The following is a 15,462-nucleotide window of genomic DNA, read 5'->3' as shown; positions in this document are numbered from 1 at the left end:
AAAGAGAAGACAATGGAATAAGTGAAATTGAACCAGGAAGCAAGAAGCTGGACCTAAAGTTAGCATCAAACTTTTGCACAAACTTTTGGTTGAAAAGTTAGCCCTAACGTTAGCCCCTAACTTGGAGGCTAACGTTGGAACTTGAAAATTCTCCCCTGGGCTCCAAAAGTTTGCGCCAACGTTAGCCCCCTAACTTTGAGGCTAACGTTGGCACATGAATTTCTCCCCTGGGCACCAAAAGTTTGCGCCAACGTTAGCCCCCTAACTTGGAGGCTAACGTTGGCACATGAATTTCTCCCCTGGGCACCAACGTTTGCGCCAACGTTAGACCCCTAACTTGGAGGCTAACGTTGGCACATGAATATTCAAGGAAGAGGAGCAAAAGTTAGCCCCAACGTTAGCCCCCTAACTTGGAGGCTAACATTGGAACTTGAGAATTTCTCCCCTGGGCACCAACGTTTGCGCCAACGTTAGCCCCCTAACTTGGTGGCTAACGTTGGCGCCACTAGCACACAAAGCAAGGCCAACGTTAGGGTCAAAGTTAGACCCCTAACGTTGGCACCAACGTTGATATCAGAAAAATGTGCTAACTGATATGAAAAGTTGGAGCCAAAGTTAGACGGCTCAAACTTTTGGTCCAACTTTTGCTAACCTCAAAACCGGTTCAATTGGTTCACTTCGGTTCTTCTCCAAACTTCAAGAGCAATCAACCAAGGCCTCTTTCAACCCAATTCCACCAAGAGCAAAGGCCCAACTCAAGGCTTGAAGATCATTTTTGAAAGTGTATAAATAGGATAGGATTCAAGTTCTTCGGGGAGCTTTCTTTTTGGAATTTTCATAATAGTTTTCAGAGAGCTTTTGTTATTGAGTGAACTTGAATTTCTTTGTTTTCATTGCTTTCAATTTCATTTACACTTGTCTTGGATCTTGGATTGGAGAATTGAAGAAATTCTGTTTCAATCTCAATCTTGGATCTCTCTGTTTCTTTACTGTTAATTGAATTTCATTTCCGGTTAATTGCTCTTCATCTTTTCTTTGCAATTTACATTTTCTTTGCACTTGTTCTTGTTGGATCTAGGAAGGCATTGAGATCTAGACTTGGTTTTCTAGTCTCTGGGTCCTGAGATCCAAATCCCCAATTTACATTCTGTTTCTTTCCTTTCTATGTTCATTTACTTTTCTGCTTCATAACCGGTTCAAGCTCAACTGCCTTTCCCTCTTCTGTTTAATGCAATTCAACTTTTCCTTGTTTAAATTCTGCAAATCCATTCCCCAATTCCCTTTACAATTCCAGCTGTTTACAATTCTTGCACTTTAAGATTCCGTAATTTACATTTCTTGCACTTTAAGTTTCTGCTATTTAATTTCTTGTCCTTTATGTTTCAGCAATTTATTTCTTGTTCTTTTTACTTCAATGCAAATTAAATTCTGCAAGTCACAAAACCATCAACCAAATCTTAATTCGCTTGACTAAATCAACCACTAAGCTAAAATTGCTCAATCCTTCAATCCCTGTGGGATCGACCTCACTCCTGTGAGTTTTTATTACTTGATACGACCCGGTACACTTGCCGGTTAGATTTGTGTGTTTTGGGAGAGATTTATTTTTCCTCCAAAATACTCATCAGGTCCCTCAATTTCAGCCAGAAAATACCTGAAATCACAGAAAAACACACAAACTCATAGTAAAGTCCAGAAGTGTGATTTTTGAATAAAAACTAATAAAAACATAATAAAAACTAACTAAAACATACTAAAAACTATGTAAAAATAATGCCAAAAAGGGTATAAATTATCCGTTCATAAAAAAGATGGAGAATAAGCAACGTTGGTGGCCAAGTTGGACCGCCAACAATGCCTCAAACATTAGAAGAGAAGCAGAACAAGGCTCTGCATATTTCACTGATGCTCACGTTGGAGGGAGCGTTGGACATCCAACGTTAACCCCAACGTTATGACAAAATGATCAATTCTGGGGCTGATGGATTTTTGAGTGATGCGTACGCGTCTATGACGCGTACGCGTGAAAAGGCCAAATTTTCAAATCCACGTGCAAGCGTGAGTCACGTGCACATGTGGAATGGCAAAATCGACCATCCACGCGTAAGCGTGGGTCACGCGTATGCGTAACTAAACAAACGTTGGAGTCCAACGTTGCCTCAAATGCCAGCCTCCAACGTCTGCGATGAAGAACTCAGAATTTGGATTAGAAAAACTTAAATCGACATGTATGTAGCAGTGACGCGTACGCGTGGTTGGGAAGAAGGGCGAATCACGCGTAAGCATGGAATACGCGCACGCGTGAAAATGCTAACGTTGGAGGGAACGTTGGAGGTCCAACGCTGAAGCCAACGTTCCGTGCTTGGTTTTGAAGCTGTAAAATGAAATCTTCGCATCCATGCGCACGCGTCAAGCACGCGTACGTGTGGATGAGAATTTTTACCCCTTATGCCCAAACGCGCAAAGCACGCGCATGCGTGGATAGCAGAATGTTGGCCCTCCAACGTTGAGTCAAACGCCAATGACAGCAAGTTTCTCTGGTTTTTCTGAAGAGCATTTGAGTCAATGTTGGCCATCAAACGTTGACCCCAACGTGAAGCATCAGACTCTGCAATTCAAAACCAATCTCTTCTCAACAGCAAAGGGAACCAATTGGAGCCAATTCAACCCAATTCTACCAAGGCCAAAAGCCCAATTCAGAGATTGAAGTTCAATGGAAGAGAGTGTGTAAATAGTTTAGAATTTAAGTTAGAGGGACCTTTTTCCCAATTTTTGACTGGTACACTTACTGCACATTTACTTTCTGTTGATTTCTCTTTTGCAATGAATCTTTCAATTAGAATTTCCATTTTGAGAGTTATGAACAACTAAACCCCTTTTCATTGCGTTAGGGAGCTCTGTGTAATTCAATGGATCAATAGTAATTTTTATTCATCTTCTTCTTTCTTTTCTCTTGATTTTGCTAGAAAGCTTTCGGTCTTCATCCAATTGGATAGTTATCTTGGGAAAGAAGCTATTCATAATTGGATCTCCTCAGAACCTTGGGAGAGGAATGAGGAGATCATGCTAGAAATGCTTTCTCACATTGGATTAGATTGGGGTTTGGATGGATATAGTGACATGTAATCCTACCAACACTTTGATCTGTGAATTTGTGTGGTATAATCAGTGACCAAACTTTATCTCTTCTCATGAGCACTTAAATCAAGGAATTGGGCAATTGTTCATGTTTAGAGAGACTGGTGAACCAAGGAATTGGGATCTAATCACTTAAGATTGCCAAGGAGATCAATGAATGCATTGATTGCGGAAGAGATGAAAATGAATTTGATCCGGAGAATTATACATCTCCTGAATCCAATGAATTCCCCTTCTCTAATCTACCCATTCTATTTACTTTCTGCTCTTTAATTTCATGCTTAATTCCCCGTTCCCATTTAATTTCCAGCAATTTAAGATTCTGTCATTTACTTTCATGCCGTTTAATTTCTACCATTTAATTTCTTGCAATATAAGTTTCCCGCCAATTTAAGATTCTGCAATTCCCAATTCAATTCTGATTTTGCTCAACTAGCATAATTCTCCAATTAACATTGCTCAATCTACCAATCCCTGTGGGATTCGACCTCACTCTACAGTGAGTTTTTACTTGACGACAATCCGGTGCACTTGCTGGTAGGAAATTTGTTGAGAGACGGTTTCCGAGCGAATCAAGTTTATGGCGCCGTTGCCGGGGATTGGTTTTATATTGACAATTACTAAATTGAAGGATAACTAGATTGAGCGCTTTACCTTTTCTTTTGATTAATTGAATTTTAATTTCAGTTGTTCAGTTTATTATCTACAATTTTCTGTTAGTTATTTCTCTTTAATTTTACCTTACTTCTTTACTTTCCAGCAAGCTAACCTACTAACTATTTGATAAATTGCTCTAACCAAGCAAACTATACTCTGTTTTAGTAGACTCTACACTTTTTGTTTCTTGTACTTGTTCATTGTATGACAAGTAGGAGAAAGGAAACCTCAACTTCCTTTTATAGTAAACCGGAAAGAACCTTCCTGAGATTAAGGAGGGAAGCAAGAGGAAAAAGGGTTGTTGGTGCAGAAGAAGAGGAGGAAGACTTGGATATAACCATGGAGGATGATATGGAAAACCATCATGAAGGAGAGGTGAACAATCATGCCAGAAGAGGAGGAGCTAACCCTGCTGGACAAGAGAGGAGAGTTCTTGGATCATACATCAATCCAAATCCAGGAAATTGTGGCAGCAGCATTCAAAGGCCAACTATCCATGCTAATAATTTCAAATTGAATCCTCAGCTGATAACTCTTGTCCAGAACAACTGTTCTTTCGGAGGAAGTGCACAAGAGGATCCTAATAAGCATCTCACTAAATTCCAAAGGATATGTGACACGGTTAAATCTAATGGTGTTCATCCTGACACCTATAGATTGCTACTGTTTCCATTTTCTTTGAGGGACAAAGCATCAAAATGGCTAGAGTCATTTCCCAAGGAAAGCTTGAACACCTAGGAAGATGTAATGAACAGATTCTTAACAAGCTTCTACCCTCCACAAAGATTAAACAGGCTAAGAACTGAAGTGCAGACTTTCAGATAGCAGGATGGTGAAACTCTTTATGAAGCCTGGGAGAGATTCAAAGACTTGACAAAGAAATGCCCCCTGATATATTTAATGAGTGGGTGCGAATCCACATCTTTTATGAAGGGCTGAATTGTGAATCAAGGAAGGCTGTAGACCACTCATCTGGAGGTTCCCTAAATAAGAAGAAGACCATTGAAGAGGCCATTGATGTTACAGAGACAGTGGCTGACAATGAGTACTTTTATGCCTCAGATAGGAGCAACAACAGGGGAGTCTTAGAGTTAAACCATATGGATGCAATCCTGGCCTAGAATAAGATGATCACCAAGCAACTGGCTGAATTGACCAAGCAAATGGAAAAGAATCAGGCTGCAGCTATCCACACTCAACCATCACCCCAAGAATAGTTGGAGACAGAAGAGGGAGTTAACTAGGAGGAAGCTAATTACCTTGGAAACTCATCTAGGCAAGCTAATGATCCATACTCTAAAACCTATAACTCTGGTTGGAGGAGCCACCCAAACTTTGGGTCGGGGAACCAACAAAGCCAAGGCCAAGAACACAAACCTCACAATCCAAACCAGTATAACAACTCCACTCACCAAAACTCCAGCCAAAAATCATACCAGACCACACAAAACACTTATACACATGCACCATACCAAAACCACAACAACCACTCTCAACAACCCAATTCCAACCAACCCTCACCACATGAAGATGACAGAATGGCCAGGATGAAAGCTATGTGATGAGCGGATAATTTATACGCTTTTTGGCATTGTTTTTAGTATGTTTATAGTAGAATCTAGTTACTTTTTGGGATGTTTTCATTAGTTTTTATGTTAAATTCATATTTCTGGAATTTACTATGAGTTTGTATATTTTTCTGTGATTTCAGGTATTTTATGGCTGAAATTGAGGGACTTGAGCAAAAATCAGATTCAGAGGTTGAAGAAGGACTACTGATGCTGTTGGATTCTGACCTCCCTGCACTCAAAATGGATTTTCAGGAGCTACAGAACTCAAAATGGCGCGCTTCCAATTGCGTTGGAAAGTAGACATCCAGGGCTTTCCGGAAATATATAATAGTCCATATTTTGCCCAAGTTTAGACGACTCAAACTGGCGTTCAACGCCAGCTCTCTGCCCAATTCTGGCGTCCAGCGCCAGAAACAAGTTGCAAAGTGGAGTTCAACGCCCAAACTGGCACAAAAGCTGGCGTTCAACTCCAAGAATGACCTCTCCATGTGTAGACTTCAAGCTCAGCCCAAGCACACACCAAGTGGGCCCCGGAAGTGGATTTATGCATCAATTACTTACTTCTGTAAACCCTAGTAGCTAGTTTATTATAAATAGGACCTTTTACTATTGTATTAGACATCTTTGGATTATCTTTTGATCTATTGATCATGTTTGGGGGCTGGCCATTCGGCCATGCTTGGACCTTTATTACTTATGTATTTTCAACGGTAGAGTTTCTGCACTCCATAGATTAAGGTGTGGAGCTCTGCTGTTCCTCAAAGATTAATGCAAAGTACTACTATTTTCTATTCAATTCATCTTATTTCGCTTCTAAGATATTCATTCGCACTTCAACCTGAATGTGATGAACGTGACAATCATCATCATTCCCTATGAACGCGTGCCTGACAACCACTTCCGTTCTACATTAGATTGAATGAGTATCTCTTAGATCTCTTAATCAGAATCTTCGTGGTATAAGCTAGATTTTCTTGGCGGCATTCATGAGAGTCCGGAAAGTCTAAACCTTGTCCGTAGTATTCCGAGTAGGACTCTGGGATTGAATGACTGTGACGAACTCCAAACTCGCGAGTGCTGGGCGTAGTGACAGACGCAAAAGGATAGTAAATTCTATTCCAGTATGATCGAGAACCTCCAAGATGATTAGCCATGCAGTGACAGCGCATCGGACCATTTTCACAGAGAGGAATAGGATGCAACCAACGACAAGGTTGATGCCTCCAGACGATTAGCCGTGCTGTGATAGAGCATTTGGACCATTTTCCCGAGAGGATTGAAAGTAGCCATTGGCACCGGTGACATCCTTACATAAAGCCAGCCATAGAAAGGAGTAAGACGGATTGGATGAAGACAGTAGGAAAGCAGAGGTTCAGAGGAATGAATGCATCTCCATACGCTTATCTGAAATTCTCACCAATGATTTACATAAGTATTTCTATCCTTATTTTAGTATTAATTTTGAAAGCTCCATAACTATTTTATATCCGCCTGACTGAGATTTACAAGGTGACCATAGCTTGCTTCATACCAACAATCTCCGTGGGATCGACCCTTACTCACGTAAGGTTTATTACTTGGACGACCCAGTGCACTTGCTGGTTAGTTATGTGAAGTTGTGAAGACATGTTTAGACCATGGTTCTGTGCATCCGTTTTTGGTGCCATCGCCAGGGAATCAATTTCGAACAATAATTCACAACCTGAGTAACAATTTCGCATACCAAGTTTTTGGCGCCGTTGCCGGGGATTGTTCGAGTTTGGACAACTGACGGTTCATCTTGTTGCTCAGATTAGGTAATTTTCTTTTTATTTTATTTTCAAAAATTTTTCAAAATTCTTTCAAAAATTTCTCCTTTGTTTTCGAAAAAAAATTTTAAAATAAAAATGTTTTCAAAAATATATTTTTCTTCAAAATTTTTAAGAATGAATTCTAGTGTTTCATGAAGCATGTGAAAACCTGGCTGGCTGTAAAGCCATGTCTAATTCTTCTGTATGGGGCATGTCAGGCGTGTCATGTCTGAGTTACATACTAAAGCTTGGCTGGCTATTAAGCCAATTCCTGACCCTTTGATTGGAGCTTTAGGCTAAAGAGCATAAGATTCCTGGAATTCATATTAAAAATTTTGGAATCCTTATTTTCCTTTTTAAAAATAATTTTCGAAAAAATTCCAAAAAAATTTAGAAAATCATAAAAATCAAAAAAATATTTTTGTGTTTCTTGTTTGAGTCATGTGTCATGTTATAAGTTTGGTGTCAATTGCATACTCATCTTGCATTTTTCGAAAATTCATGCATTCATAATGTTCTTCATGATCTTCAAGTTGTTCTTGGTAAGTCTTCTTGTTTGATCTTGATATTTTCTTGTTTTGTGTTGTATGATGTTTTTCATATGCATTCTTGCATCCATAGAGTCTAAGCATCAAAGATTTCTAAGTTTGGTGTCTTGCATGTTTTCTTTGCATTAAAAATTTTTCAAAAATATGTTCTTGATGTTCATCATGATCTTCATAGTGTTCTTGGTGTTCATCTTGACATTCATAGCATTCTTGCATGCATCACATGTTTTGATCTAAAATTATCATGCATTGCATAATTTTCATGTTTTTCTCTCTCATCATTAAAAATTCAAAAATCAAAAAAAATATCTTCCCCTTTTTCTCTTAAAATTTCAAAAATTTGGATTGACTTTTTCAAAAATTTTTAAAATCTAGTTATTTTTATGAGTCAAATCAAATTTTCAATTTAAAAATCTCATCTTTTTCAAAATCTTTTTCAAAAATCAAATCTTTTTCATTTTTCTGAGTTATTTTCGAAAATTTCAAAAATATTTTTCTTAATTTCACATCATATTTTCGAAAATAACATCATCAATTAATGTTTTGATTCAAAAATTTCAAGTTTGTTACTTACTTGTTAAGAAAGATTCAAACTTTAAGTTCTAGAATCATATCTTGTGATTTCTTGTGAATCAAGTCATTAATTGAGATTTTAAAAATCAAATCTTTTTCAAAAACTAATTTCTATCATATCTTTTCAAAAATATCTTCTTATCTTACCTTTTTCAAAAAAGTGATTGCAAAATATCATTTCTAACTCCCTAACTTCTTATCTTTTCAAAATTTGTTTCAACTAACTAACTAACTTTTTGTTTGTTTCTTACCATTTTCAAAACTACCTAACTAACTCTCTCTCTCTAATTTTCAAAAAAAATCTTCCCTCTTTTTCAAAATTTCTTTTTAATTAGACTAATTATTTTATTTTTTATTTGAATTTTCGAAAAACTACTAACCTTTTTCAAAAACTATTTTCGAAAATCACTAACTCTTTTTCAAAAATTATTTTCGAAAATTCTTTGCTCCTATCATCACCTTTGTGTTTGGATTCTTCATTCTTCTTCACCCCTATTCCTTTTCTTCTTCTACTAACAATAAGGAACCTCTTTACTGTGACATAGAGGATCCCTCTTCTTTTCTTGTTCTCTTCTCTTTCTTATGAGCAGGAACAAGGAAAAAGGCATTCTTGTGGAAGCTGATCCAGAACCTGAAAGGACTCTGAAGAGAAAACTAAGAGAAGCTAAATTACAACAATCCAGAGACAACCTTATTGAAAATTTTGAACAAGTAAAGGAGATGGCAGCCGAACCCAACAACAATAATGCAAGGAGAATGCTTGGTGACTTTACTGCACCTAATTCCAATTTACATGGAAGAAGCATCTCCATTCCTACCATTGGAGCAAACAATTTTGAGCTGAAACCTCAGCTAGTTTCTTTGATGCAGCAGAACTGCAAGTTTCATGGACGTCCATCTGAAGATCCTTTTCAGTTCTTAACTGAATTCTTGCAGATCTGTGATACTGTTAAGACTAATGGAGTAGATCCTGAAGTCTACAAGCTCATGCTTTTCCCTTTTGCTGTAAGAGACAGAGCTAGAATATGGTTGGACTCTCAGCCTAAAGACAGCCTGAACTCTTGCGATAAGCTGGTCACGGCTTTCTTAGCCAAGTTCTTTCCTCCTCAAAAGCTGAGCAAGTTTATAGCTGATGTTCAAACCTTCAGACAGAAAGAAGGTGAACCCCTCTATGAAGCTTGGGAAAGATACAAGCAGCTGACCAAAAAGTGTCCTTCTGACATGCTTTCAGAATGGACCATCCTGGATATATTCTATGATGGTTTATCTGAGCTATCAAAGATGTCATTAGATACTTCTGCAGGTGGATCCATTCACCTAAAGAAAACGCCTACAGAAGCTCAAGAACTCATTGACATGGTTGCTAATAACCAGTTTATGTACACTTCTGAGAGGAATCCTGTGAGTAATGGGACGTCTATGAAGAAGGGAGTTCTTGAAATTGATACTCTGAATGCCATATTGGCTCAGAATAAAATATTGACTCAGCAAGTCAATATGATTTCTCAGAGTCTGAATGGAATGCAAGCTGCATCTAACAGTACTCAAGAGGCATCTTCTGAGAAAGAAGCTTATGATCCTGAGAACCCTGCAATAGCAGAGTTAAAATACATGGGTGAACCATATGGAAACACCTACAATCCATCATGGAGAAATCACCCAAATCTCTCATGGAAGGATCAAAAGCCTCAACAAGGCTTTAATAATGGTGGAAGAAACATGTTTAGCAATATGAAGCCTTTTCCATCATCCACCCAGCAACAGACAGAGAATTCTGAGCAGAATCCATCTAGCTTAGCAAATTTAGTCTCTGATCTATCTAAGGCCACTATGAGTTTCATGAATGAAACAAGGTCTTCCATTAGAAATTTGGAAGCACAAGTGGGCCAGCTGAGCAAAAGGATCACTGAAATCCCTCCTAGTACTCTCCCAAGCAATACAGAAGAGAATCCAAAAGGAGAGTGCAAGGCCATTGAATTAATTACCATGGCCGAACCCACAAGAGAGGAGAAGGACGTTAATCCCAAGGAGGAAGACCTCCTGGGATGTCCAGTGATCAATAAGGAGCTTCCCTCTGAGGAACCTAAGGAATCTGAGACTCATCTAGAGACCATAGAGATTCCATTGAACCTCCTTATGCCATTCATGAGCTCTGATGAGTATTCCTCTTCTGAAGAGAATGAGGATGTTACTGAAGAGCAAGCTGCCAAGTTCCTTGGTGCAATCATGAAGCTAAATGCCAAATTATTTGGTATTGAAGCTTGGGAAGATGAACCTCCCTTGTTCACCAATGAACTAAGTGATCTGGATCAACTGACATTGCCTCAGAAGAGACAGGATCCTGGAAAGTTCATAATACCTTGTACCATAGGCACCATGATCTTTAAGGCTCTGTGTGACCTTGGTTCAGGGATAAACCTCATGCCCCTCTCTGTAATAGAGAAACTGGGAATCTATGGGGTGCAAGCTGCTAAAATCTCATTAGAGATGGCAGACAATTCAAGAAAACAGGCTTATGGACAAGTAGAGGACGTGTTAGTAAAGGTTGAAGGCGTTTACATCCTGATGACAAGTCATCCTAGCCCATTTTAGCTAGTCTTTTTCTTTTGTTTTCATTAGAATTATGCACTTTCTTAAGCTACAAGCAAGCTAATTGAGTAGATTTTCATGTTTCCCTTGATTGAACCAACCATATGTGAATTCATGCCATTTCATGAGGTTTTGAACTATATTTGTTGCATATTGTGGAAGATTGAATACCTCATGATTTTGAGCAAAACTTTGATTAGTTTGGTTGATCAATGATAGGTGAAGAAGGCTTGGAGAAAGGTTGAAGCAAAGAGGAATGGCTAGGAGTGAAGAGAGGACAATGGAATAAGTGAAAATTGAACCGGGTTGCATGAAGTTAGCCCCAACGTTAGCCCCCTAACTTGGAGGCTAACGTTGGGCATATGAATCACTCTTTGGAAATAGCCAACGTTAGCTCCAACGTTAGCCCCCTAACTTGGAGGCTAACGTTGGAACTTGAGAGTTTCTCCCTGGGCTACCAACGTTTGCGCCAACGTTAGCCCCCTAACTTGGAGGCTAACGTTGGCACTTAAATCACAATGGGGGAGTAGGCAACGTTTGCGCCAACGTTAGCCCCCTAACGTGGAGGCTAACGTTGGCACCAATCACACCAAGCAAGGCCAACGTTAGGGTCAAAGTTAGACCCCTAACGTTGGCGCCAACGTCTAAACCAGAAGAATGTGGTTTGCTGATATGAAAAGTTAGGGTCAAAGTTAGACCCCTAACTTTGACCCTAACGTTGAAGACCAACGTTGGCTAACTCCATTTCCGGTTCAATTGGTTCACTTCGGTTCTTCTTCAATCTTCAAGAGCAATCAACCAAGGCCTCTTTCAACCCAATTCCACCAAGAACAAAGGCCCAACTCAAGGCTTGAAGATCATTTTGGAAAGTGTATAAATAGGATAGAATTCAATTTGTTTAGGGAGCTTTTTGGGGAGAGTTTTCTTTTAGAGCTTTCCTTTTAGAATTTTCATAATAGTTTTCGAAGAGCTTTTGAACTTGAGTGAACTTTAATTTCTTGCTTTCATTGCTTTCAATTTCATTTGACTTTTGTCTTGGATCTTGGATTGGAGAATTGAAGAAATTCTGTTTCAATCTCAATCTTGGATCTCTCTGTTTCCTTTACTGTTAATTGAATTAGCATTTCTGTTTCTATTACTTGATCTTCATCTCTTTTCTTTGCAATTTACAATTTCCTTGCTATTGTTCTTGTGGGATCTAGGAAGGCATTGAGATCTAGACTTGGTTTTCTAGTCTCTGGGTCCTGAGATCTAAATTCTCATTTCAATTCTCTGTTTAATGCTTTCATTGTTCATTTACTTTGCTGTTATAAGATCCGGTTCAATCCCAACTCCCTTTTCCTCTTCTGTTTGATGCAATTTAGTTTTCCCTTGTTTAAATTCTGCAAATCCTCATCCCAATCCCCTTTACTTTTCAAGCAATTTACATTTCTTGCACTTTAAGATTCTGCAATTTACATTTCTTGCCCTTTAAGTTTCTGTCATTTAATTTCTTGTCCTTTAAGTTTCAGCAATTTACTTTCCCGCTCTCTTTAATTTCATGCAATTTACATTCTGCAAATCACAAATCACCCAACCTACACTTGATTCGCTTGACTAAATCAACCACTAAACTAAAATTGCTCAATCCTTCAATCCCTGTGGGATCGACCTCACTTCCGTGAGTTTTTATTACTTGATACGACCCGGTACACTTGCCGGTTAGTTTTGGGTGTTTTGGTAGAAATTCGTTTCTCATCAAAATATCTCATCAAGTTTTTGGCGCCGTTGCCGGGGATTGATTAGATTGACAATGATTAAGTGAGGTGGTAATCTAGATCAAGCACTTTTTCTTTATTTTTCTTTAACCTTTGATTAACCCACTAACTGTTTGAATTTTTGCTTAAGCTAACTAAAACTTCATTCTAGCAGTAGATTGAAGTATCACTGGTTTGTGTGCTCTTATGTTCTGCTTGTATGTCAGGTACACAAAGAGCCATACCCAATTTTCATGAACAAGACGAAAGAACTCTCAGGAGGTTAAGAAGAGCCGAAAGAGGGAAAAGTATTGTTGGAGAAGAAGAATCTGAGGAAGAATACCACGAGATGGAAGGAGATACATCTAATCCAGGAGAAGGAGTTAATAATCCACCACAACAGAGGAGAGTATTGGCTTCCTATACTTTTGCAAATGCTAGACATTGTGGAAGCAGCATTCTCACCCCTAATGTCAATGCAAATAACTTTGAACTGAAGCCACAACTCATCACATTGGTCCAGAATAACTGCTCATTTGGAGGAGGACCATTGGAGGATCCAAATCAACATCTATCTACCTTCTTGAGGATCTGTGACACTGTCAAATCCAATGGTGTGAATCCTGAGACTTACAAGCTTCTGCTGTTCCCGTTCTCATTAAGGGATAAGGCTGCACAATGGCTTGAAACTTTTCCCCAAGCAAGTATCACTAGTTGGGATGACTTGGTGGCTAAATTTCTAGCCAAATTCTATCCACCCCAGAGAGTCATCAGGCTGAAAACTGAGGTGCAGACATTCACACAATTAGATGCTGAATCCTTGTATGAAGCATGGGAGAGGTACAAAGCCTTAATCAGAAAGTGCCCTCCAGAGATGTTCAATGAATGGGATGTGCTGCAAAATTTCTATGAAGGCCTGACATTGAAATCTCAGGAGGCATTAGATCATTCTGCTGGAGGTTCACTACAACTAATGAAAACTGCTGAGGAAGCTCAGAATCTTGTGGACATGGTGGCCAACAATCAATATTTCTTTGCTCATCAAAGAAGCCGCCAACCATCACAAAGAAGAGGAGTAATGGAACTAGACGGAGTGGATTCAATCCTAGCTCAAAACAAGATGATGCAGCAGCAATTTCAACAACAATTTGAGCAAATGGCTAAGAGGATTGACAGTCTCCAAGTTGCAGCAGTCAACACTAGCCAGCCATCAACCACATGGGGTCAGAGTGAAGAGACTCAAGAGGAGCAACAACAAGAACAAGTCCAGTACATGCACAACCAAAATTCTGGGCCAAATGAAGTATATGGTGACACTTACAACCCTTCTTGGAAGAACCACCCAAACCTTAGGTGGGGAGACAATCACAACCAAAATCAACAACCATGGCAGAGAAACTCAAACCAAAACACTTTAAGAAACAACCAAAACCACAACCAGCAGCAAACCAACCAAAACCCCTACAGAAAACCTCAAAACAACTACTCCAACCCCAACCATTACCAATCTAATAACCAACCCACCAACCAAAATGTCTACCATCCACCATCCACATTTCACAACCCACCACAAGCATCACCTGAATCTCACAGACTCACCAACTTGGAAACCTTGATAGACAAAATGTGGAAACACCAAGAAATGACAACCAAGAACCATGAAGCCTCCATGAAGAGCCTAGAGAGGCAAATTGGGCAAATCTCCAAACAGATTTCTGTTGAGAAATCTTCAAGCTCACTGCCAAGTGACACAATCCCAAATCCTAAGGAAGAATGCAAGGCAATACAATTGAGGAGTGGAAAAGTCTTGGTGAAAAATGAAGAAGCAACCAAGAAGCCAAAGGAAAGTGACAAGAAACAAGCTGAAGAAGAGAAAGTCAATGACAAGAAGGAGGCAGCAAGCAAGCCAACTCAGGATCAAGCTCAAGAAAAAGAAGATCAGCCACAAAAATCAAGAAAGGGAAAGGAAGTAATTGAAGAGCCAACTGAGGACCAAAGGCAGGGAAATAACTTCACTCCTCCCTTGCCATATCCTCAAAGGTTTAACAAGGAAACTAAGGACCAACACTTCCCAAAATTTCTTGAAATCTTCAAGAAGTTAGAAATCAATATTCCCTTAACTGAAGCACTTGAGCAAATGCCCCTGTACGCAAAGTTCTTGAAGGAACTTATCAACAAGAAGAGGAGTTGGCAAGTTAATGAAACTGTACTGCTCACTGAGGAATGCAGAGCACTAATCCAGAAGGGACTTCCTCCCAAACTTGAGGACCCTGGGAGTTTCTTTCTACCCTGCGCCATTGGCAGTATGACTATCAAGAAGGCGATGTGTGACTTGGGAGCTAGTATCAATCTGATGCCTGCTTCTCTAGTGAAAAAGTTAGGCATAAAAGAGGTAAAACCGGTACAGATGTCTCTAGAATTGGTGGACAAATCAGTGATATGCCCCAGTGGTATAATTGAGAACCTTCTAGTCAAAGTAGACAGATTCATCTTCCCAGCAGATTTTGTGATCCTGGATTCGAATCAGGATGAGGGCGATTCCATTATACTGGGAAGACCGTTTTTAGCCACTGCTAGGGCCATCATAGACATAGAGCAAGGAGAATTAACCCTCAGGATGCATAATGAAAGTATCACTCTGAGTGTACTACCAGAAACACCGAACAGTAATGAAAAGAAGGATGGTACAGAGACAGACAAGGAGAATCTGCAGTGGAGGGAGGAAATCAACAAGACAAACAACAACTGCCCTCCCAAGCAAGAGATAGACGATACAGCAGGCCAAAAAGAGAAAGAGACTGTGCAAAGTAATGAAGAAGCTCAAGGGAACATTGTAGTATTGGCAACTAAGAAAAGGAAT

The 15,462-nt window shown here is 39.3% G+C and overlaps 1 non-coding gene across 1 annotated transcript; it reads right to left on the bottom strand.

The window, feature by feature from the left end:
• Positions 1–4,587: 4,587 nt before the first annotated feature.
• Positions 4,588–4,694, bottom strand: LOC112745120 (small nucleolar RNA R71). The gene has a single exon (XR_003173064.1). It is a non-coding gene; the product is annotated as a small nucleolar RNA R71 (small nucleolar RNA).
• Between the last annotated feature and the right edge of the window lie 10,768 nt (positions 4,695–15,462).

The sequence above is a fragment of the Arachis hypogaea genome, chromosome 14, assembly GCF_003086295.3.
Source record: "Arachis hypogaea cultivar Tifrunner chromosome 14, arahy.Tifrunner.gnm2.J5K5, whole genome shotgun sequence".
In the NCBI taxonomy this organism is placed as follows: Eukaryota; Viridiplantae; Streptophyta; class Magnoliopsida; order Fabales; family Fabaceae; genus Arachis; species Arachis hypogaea.
Note: the sequence above shows the minus strand (reverse complement) of the source record. Positions and strands in the feature narration are given on the sequence as shown.